This window comes from Rhinolophus sinicus, chromosome 8 (genome assembly GCF_057876585.1).
Source record: "Rhinolophus sinicus isolate RSI-liver-muscle chromosome 8, RSI-T2T, whole genome shotgun sequence".
NCBI lineage: Eukaryota > Metazoa > Chordata > Mammalia > Chiroptera > Rhinolophidae > Rhinolophus > Rhinolophus sinicus.
In genome coordinates, this window is record NC_142508.1 from 79,788,251 (window position 1) to 79,795,947 (window position 7,697).

The window sequence follows — 7,697 nt, forward strand, 5'->3', positions numbered from 1 at the left end:
AAGTGATCGCAAGGAATGGGAGTGTGGGGACCGAGGAGAGCAAGACAGGAAAGAAGGAAAGCCTTCTCAACTTGGGGGGTAATCAGGTTGACCACCACTGGGGGCCACTGGGGCCAAACCCTCCCAGGACCCTCTGAGGGACGGCTCAGGGTAGTGCACCTCAGCAGGTCTGTCCAGCGCCATGAGAGGGGGTGTCAGCCACTGGCTCCTTGAGTCCCCGTGGCTGAGGCTGGCTCTTGGGTGATAAGGCCCTCCTACGTTCAGCCTAAGGTGACCATCTTGTCCCAATTTGCCTGGGACTGTCCCAATTTTCAAACTGAAAATTCCGCATTCTGGGAACCCCCTCAATCCTCGGAACACCTGGATGGTTGGTCACCCTGGTCCAGGATGGCATGCATAGGTGAGCCCTCAGGCGACACCTTCCCAAAGCTAGTCGCCACAGCAAGAGTTGGAGTCAAAGCTGGGCCAGGTGGATGTGTGGGGAGCACAAGAAGTACCCCGGACTGAGCCCCGCAGAGAGAGGGCACGTTTAGCCTGGAGGAGAAGGTGTGGCACGAAGAAGCAGGTGTAACCGCACAGGGCAGAACGTGACCAGGTGTAGGCACTCTAGGAAAGGAGACTTTGGGCTCAAAATAAGGAAGAGTATTTTAATAGTTCCCGAATTGTCAAAATGTCTTGATTGGGAAGATCATTTGCTCCAGTTTCCTCATGAGAAACCTGAAGCTGATGTGTTCAAGGTCACCAGGGGGTGGGGCCCGGGCCAGGACCAGAACTCGAGCTGCCTGACCAGCATGATGTCAGGACACATGAGAAAAAGCACCAGGTTACTTTGGGAGGTAGTGACTTCTTTGTTACTGGAGGCATTCAAGAGTCCGGACTTTTGGCCTGGCTGTCGTGGGAGAGGATTAATGCTATAGGTGACCTTATGCTGCCCTCTCTCCCGGAAACTTGTGGCACAGTGATGCCTCAGCGTGGCGTCTCCAAAAGTCCAGTGTCAGCACACAGTGAGGGGGAGGGAGGCGAGCAGTTAGAATTAACTGGTGCAGATTCAGACGGAGCGGCTTGCACAGCTCATGCTTATTGCCTCCCTCTGCCTGCGTTGGCTGGCTCAGCCGGTCCATGACACGGCGGGAGAGTGTGCATGTATGTGCATGCATGTTTGCATGTGCAGCACACATGCTTGTGTGTAGTAGAAGGCAACAAAATGGAAGTGCTGAATTGGGTTCAGAGAGCAGAAATGATTCCAGTTCTGTCAATGAAACACAGAATCATTTTGTGTTGTAAATGTTAAAATCTAAAGGCATTTTGGACATAAACCTAGGTCTAATGTGTGTTCACAGACCTTTTCAAAAGATGCAAATGAAACAAGCCTTTCAATTCTGAATTTTCACAAAGTGGATTTCAGACTCGGGCCCTGGAAGGCCCTTTTTCCTGCTGCGAAGGAAAGCTTTCCTGTGCAGGCGCAGCGGTTCTCTCGGGCATGGCCAGTGAGAAGCTGGAGTTTTAGGGACGAGGGAGTGGGCAGAGGGCAGAGACCCAGCGTGGCCAGGTGCGTGGGAACGGTGGGGTAGGATTCACTCCTCATTCTTTTGTGGGTTTCTGTTCCTTTAAGAGGTAGCAGGCACGCACCACATGCAGGGGTCATTGTCACCCCCAGGGCCTTTGGTTCATAGCTTTTGGGGAAAGAGTTCGGGTCTGGACCTAGAGGCCGTGGTTTCAAGTTCCAGACTTGTTCTATGCTGGCCAGCCTTGGGCCTCTCAGCTTCACAGTCCACCTGTAAAGTGGGGAGAAGAACAGAAGACTTCGTTTGCCTCGTGGGGGGTTAAATGGAAGTTGTGTGTAAACTGTAAAGTGCCCTGTTTATAAATGCCCAGCTCATCCTGGGGGTGTGACACGCTGGCTCCTGCCATTTCTCTCCCCACACCCCGTCCCCCTCCAAGCCCAGACTTGCAGCCTCACGGGCTGCACGGTGCGAGGTTATGTGTCAGTTGTTTCCTGCCATCCTCACAAATATTGGAAGAATTCTGAGGCTGGGGATAATCTCTTTTGCTCAAAGGGTCTCTCCCCTTTACTATTCAACGTGTGGTTCACTTTCCTTATTTCAATGTTGACATTTATGTTTTCGGCATTCACATCATCCATTCATTTTCATGTGTTGCTAAGGGGCAAAGTTGCCAAAATTACTGTCATTTAAAAAAATGGGATGTGTAGTAGCATCTCTGTCTTCCGTAAAAGCAGCCGTCAAGCGCAAACCTGGTTTTCCTGGGCTCACGGATGCCTTGGAGCTTGAGAGCGGTCAGTTACCTTGAGGTGACTCCCGAGGCTGGGTCTCCGCCGAACGGGAATGAGGCGTAACACTGTGGGCGAGGCCTTCCTGAGATGGTGGCAGCTTCTGGTGACAAGGACAGGTCAGTCGCTTGGGGGGGGGGGCACTGAGTTTGGTGCAAGGGGATGCCTCAGTCGTTCTTTTCCTTCGCAAACCTCAGTAGGAGATGAGACTGATTTAGAGCTAATTAATTTTATTCTTTTCCTTTTCCTACTTCTTTCTTTGGAAATGTCTCGAAGCCCTGTTTCACTTCATTTGCCATCAAGACTAAACTGCGGTCACCGTGATAAGATCTATGTCACCATGATAAGCCAGTGAGGGTGGTGACCTCCATGGTTTAGAACCTGCGATAATTCGATAATTCGGAGGCAGTTGTGGGGATTTAATGACAAGCCCTAGAGCGTCCACTTTGTGGCTTATCCAGGGACACAACTCAGTGACAAAATGTCTGACTGTCTTCATGTTACATGAAGAGGGGAGATAGGGATGGAGACAGAGACAGAGAAGGAAGCGGGGACAGTGCCCTCACAGCTGGCACTGAGGGCACCAGGCAACTGGACCTCTTCTCAGTCGGGTTCTTATGACTCAGGGATGTTCTGTGATGCTCCCCACCCAAAGCACCTCATCAAGAAAAACTGAGTGGCGTCTTCTGTGGCCGTCCCCTTCCCCCCCATCCCTCCCCCCCGCCCTCGCCTGCCTCCCCCTTCGCTTTACTCCATCTCTCTCCCCACCTGTGTCACCCTCCCCTCATGCCCCCACACTGCATCTCACATCTCTGAGCCCTGGGGAGGCTCACCTGAAGCTCAAGGACAGAAGGTACGGCTGGCTGTTGAGTGTTGTCCTCTACTTGCGAACTCAAATGATTCAAGTTCAAGGTACTTACATTAAAACAGGTGATCACTTGTATTAAAGCAGCAACATTCTTCAGCTGTTTGAGACGAAATGGTATTCTTTAGGCCTGTGCTTCTTTTTCTTGATTCCACGCCTTTTTCGTGCTGTCCTGCCAGGCATGCCCTGTGCCCTCGTCACGCCCCTTCCCCGCTAACTCTGTCTACCTCAGACTCAGTTCTGTTGTCACTTACTTCTGGACGCCTCCGCCGGCCTCACTGGCAGGATCAGTACCCCCGTAGTTTCTGGGTGCATTGCTTCATCGCTCTAGCCATTTCGCACCATGTTCCCTATTTACGTGTCTGCCTCCCACAGGCTATGGCTCTGCCATTTATCCTGGCTCTGTGCCCCCATCTCAGCACAGGGCCATGTGATGGACCGTCAGGGCCTGGTCATTACGTTGATATTGACGTAGCATTCTGAAAGATAAGACAATGACTCCCAATCCATGAAATAAGGATGCTGTTTACCTTCTCACAGTGAGAATTGCGGACACTGAATTTACTGAGGAGACTCCTCTAAAGGCGCTGGTGTCTTGTCACCATCAAAGGCGCAGGTTTCTTTTATTCTCACACATGGGGCTCGTGGGAGCTTTACGAGTCCATTGTGGCTCGCAGCTCTGTGATTGCGAGATCTTCTCACCCCTCCTGATTTTCTCTCTAAGCCTGCGGAGGAGACAAGGGACGCTGCTTGTAGAAAGAGACAAATAGAAAACGTATCACCCTCCGTCTCCCTCTCACCCCGTATGTATACCCTGCCCCGTGGAGCCACGCCTGGAAACTGGATGGGGTGACTTCTGCTGTGTGGTGTGAAGCCACCAACTAACCTTTGGTTTCATGTCTAAGATCAGATCACACGTATTCACAGTGACCACAGCTGGATCAGAGTCTCTGGGAAAGCTGATGACGTTGGGGTGTTCCCTTTCCAGCATGGGAGACGTGCCGTGTGTCCGAAACCTCAGTAAGGATGGCGGTGTCCTAGACTGAGTTCCCCAGAAGTAGAGCCGAGGCAAGGGTTTGAGTGCAAGCCGTTTGCTTGGGAGGTGAACCCAGGAAGCACCTATAGGGCTGTGTGGCTGTGAGTCAGGAAAGGGGGACCAGCCGACAAGAGTGAGTGATCGAGTTAATCTTGCTGGGACTCTGAGAGGCAGGTGGGACTGGGGTACATGCCCATCAAGCACATCAGTCGCTGGTGGAGAGTTGCTTCTGAGACAGGTCCCCAGATTTTGGCCGCCTATGTGGGAGGGATAGGCTCCCGTGCCATGAGGGAGCCCTTCAGCAAAGGGGTACAGTCTGGCCCTGGTAAGTTGGGCAGGGGGGCATGGGAATGCCCGGTGCCATGGGGTCACGAGTGGGACCCCCAGTGGTGTCTGAGCTCCTGGAGGCCAGCGGGCATCACATTCTGTGCCAACCCTGCCTGCTCCTCGGAGGGTTGACAGGACTGCTTGCTGGAAGTGTCCCTTCCAGGCCCTCATGTAATTCTTGCAAACAAACGGCTTGTTTTCATCTTAGTCATCAGACTGTCAAGAGTTCATGAGAGCAAAGCACTAAAGTGTTCTTGGAAAGCACTTGACAATCTAGCTTGTATTTGCCGTGCTGACATCGGGGCTTAAAAGTGTCACAGAGATCCTCGGTTGATCTACGCTACTCCGATTTTCTCGCGAGTGATTTGATATACTGGTTATTGAGAAAGCTCCACAGTGAACCAGCTGGCTTCTTCAGAACCAGTGTGTGCATCTCGGGGCCGTGCAGGCATTAGAAAGGCGTGTGGGGGCCCAAGGTGTCCGCAGGCTGACCGCCTGCTCTCAGTGTAAAGCGTTGGTCCCACGCGTGAACATCTGTTAGTGGAGTAACAGTGGGGACTCACCGGGAAGCCCAACAGCAGAGATTTTGTGCGGTGCTTTTCTTCCATGTCACTCCTTCTTAACGCTGGGTTTTGGGGGACAGAACACACATGTTCAGTTGTCAGGGCCCCTTGGAGAGAATGTTCTACTGTTGCTTAATATGTAAGCACTTGCTCATCTCCCGGGACCCGAATGAACAGTCGTTGCTAATTAAAAAAGCACGAACGTCACATTTGTGTTGTGTTCTATCCATCAAGTGAGATAGTATCTGTTGGAACCACTTGGTAAGCTGTGAAGTGCTCACTCTCTTTCCTCGGGCTCTAAATCTTAGTTCACAATTCTGCCCAAGATATGAGGCCCAATGGAGATTGGAAATCTGTGTGCGAAGGTTCTGGGAGAAGAAATGCCAGCTTGGAGGGAGGACACCAGTCGGGTGGGGGCGTTACCTTGACCCTGGGCATCCAGAGGAGAAATGGTCCACACTGTGGTTGCATCCATCCTGTGGGAGCTCGCTAAACGCGAGCCAGGGAGCCAGCGGTACTTCTGAGGGAGTCGCGCCCCTGCTCTTACGCTGTTTCATGGCAGCCGCGAATACTGCGTGTAGTTTACCTCATGAGCGCATGCCCACGGGGCCTCGAGATGGTGGTCGAATTTGAAATTAAAAACAAAAACTCGTTAAGTAGATCCAACTAGTTTTTAAACCCATTGATGTGCTGTGGTGGAGTGCTGGACAAATTGTTCTGTTTCCGCCCTTGGCAGACATGCTCATCAAACCCCCTTCACTCATTACCTCCCACTTGGTCAGGATCGCATTCATATCGCCCTCGCTCACACCTCCACGCAGAGCCCACCACGCAGATTACTTTTCGGCCTCTGTATTTAAAGGTGACCGGGACAAATGCACAGGCCATGCTTGATGTCAGGTTGGGTCTTCCAAGAAGACCAGACACACTCCTAGCCCTGGGCCTGGCCTGCTGGGGTCTCAGGGCTGAGGACATGTGGCTCGGCCCTCAGGAGGCTCATTGTTAGAGACCAAACCAACAGGTTCCTTTGTCAGGAAGGCAGCAGCTCCCCCGGGAAGCCACCCCCACTGTTCCCCAGGTGACAGCTGGCCTCTAAAGGGCAAGGAGGTTACTTGCCCTTTAGGGGCAAGGGGATGGAGTACTGAGTTTTCTACTCTTTGCTGCTGAGGAACGGGCCTGAGTGAACTCATTGTATTTCCCCAAATGGTGAGAACCCCTGTTTTGTCAGTGAGGACAGTGAGACTCAGAGAGATGAAATAGTTTTGCCTGTTGTTGCACAGCTGGTAAGAAAAACCGGGACTCAGCACGACTCTGGTTCAAGAGCCTGGCCTCTGAAGCAGTTCTTCTACACATTTGTTACCTGCGTCTCTCTCCTCACCCATTATGGCCTTTGCCTCCAGTGCGTCATGGAAAAATTGTGACTTAAATACTGTGTCATGTTAGGTATGCTGGTATTTGCTAAAGATAATCTACAGGGTCTTGGAATTTCTGCCATGGCGTTTTCGCCTGTGCATTTGTCCCGTTCCTTCCCCTTCTCCTTCCCTCCCTCCCTTCCTCCCTCCCTCCATCCTTTCCTTCCTTCCTTCCTTCCTTCCTTCCTTCCTTCCTTCCTTCCTTCCTTCCTTCCTTCCTTCCTTCCATTTATTGAACACGTACTATGTACCAGTCACACAGTGCTGCCTGAACACTGGAGGGCATGCTGAATAATAAATAAGGATTTGCTCTCTGGCATAATTCTTCCGCTTCTATGTAATGAACAGTGGGTTTGTTTTTCTGAAGTACAGGCCATTATTCTCATTTCTAAGCCTCTGTTCTGAGAGAATGAACATGGCAGTTCTCAGAATGGAAAAAAAAGGGAGAAGCCGGACTTTTCAGTGATACTAACTCTCTTAAATGACGAGCCTGTGATTTGCAGGGGGACAATGATTCCCATAGTGCATCTTATACCCTTGAGTCTCCACATTACAAAGTTCTCGCTGAAATTGGTTTCTGCCTAGGAGGAGATCACGTCAGTCACGACGCAGGCCTTCTGATCAGGCTGGCGCAGTCCGTGGGCAGAGCGGGCGGCCCAGCCCTGCCCGAGCTGGACGCGGGAGTGGCGGAGGCAATTTCCATTTCTTGCTGGGGAGACAACGGCGGGCTATGCAGCTTATTAAAATACTGTTTTATTTTCAGCAGGAGTTAGTGACACGGACGCATTGGAGGGAATGTGCACATGCTCACTGGTTGTGGTGGTGATCGCGGGGCTGGCTCCTTTGCTGAGGTGTTTCCTGAGGCCCAGGTCTGCCAGTCAGCAGGGCAAAAATGTTCTTGTCAAATGAGACGATGGTTGTTGCCTCAGGTTAAAACCATGGAAGCTGCTGCTAAGCTTCCACTAATCCTGAGACGCTTCGCATGCCTCCTAATTATCACTCCTAGAAATCGTCTTGATGTTGGACGGTTTCCATGAGGGAGAAGAGTGGACGGAGTCTCACTGAGTCTCTTGTCAGCATCTGGAAAGAATCATTGTCGCCAAGAGCGGGGCCCTGTTCCTTTGGGTCTCTGTGCCCTGTTCTGAACATGCCCCGCCATCGGGATGCTCCCCGGTGACTCAGAGCCCCACCATCGGGGATGCTC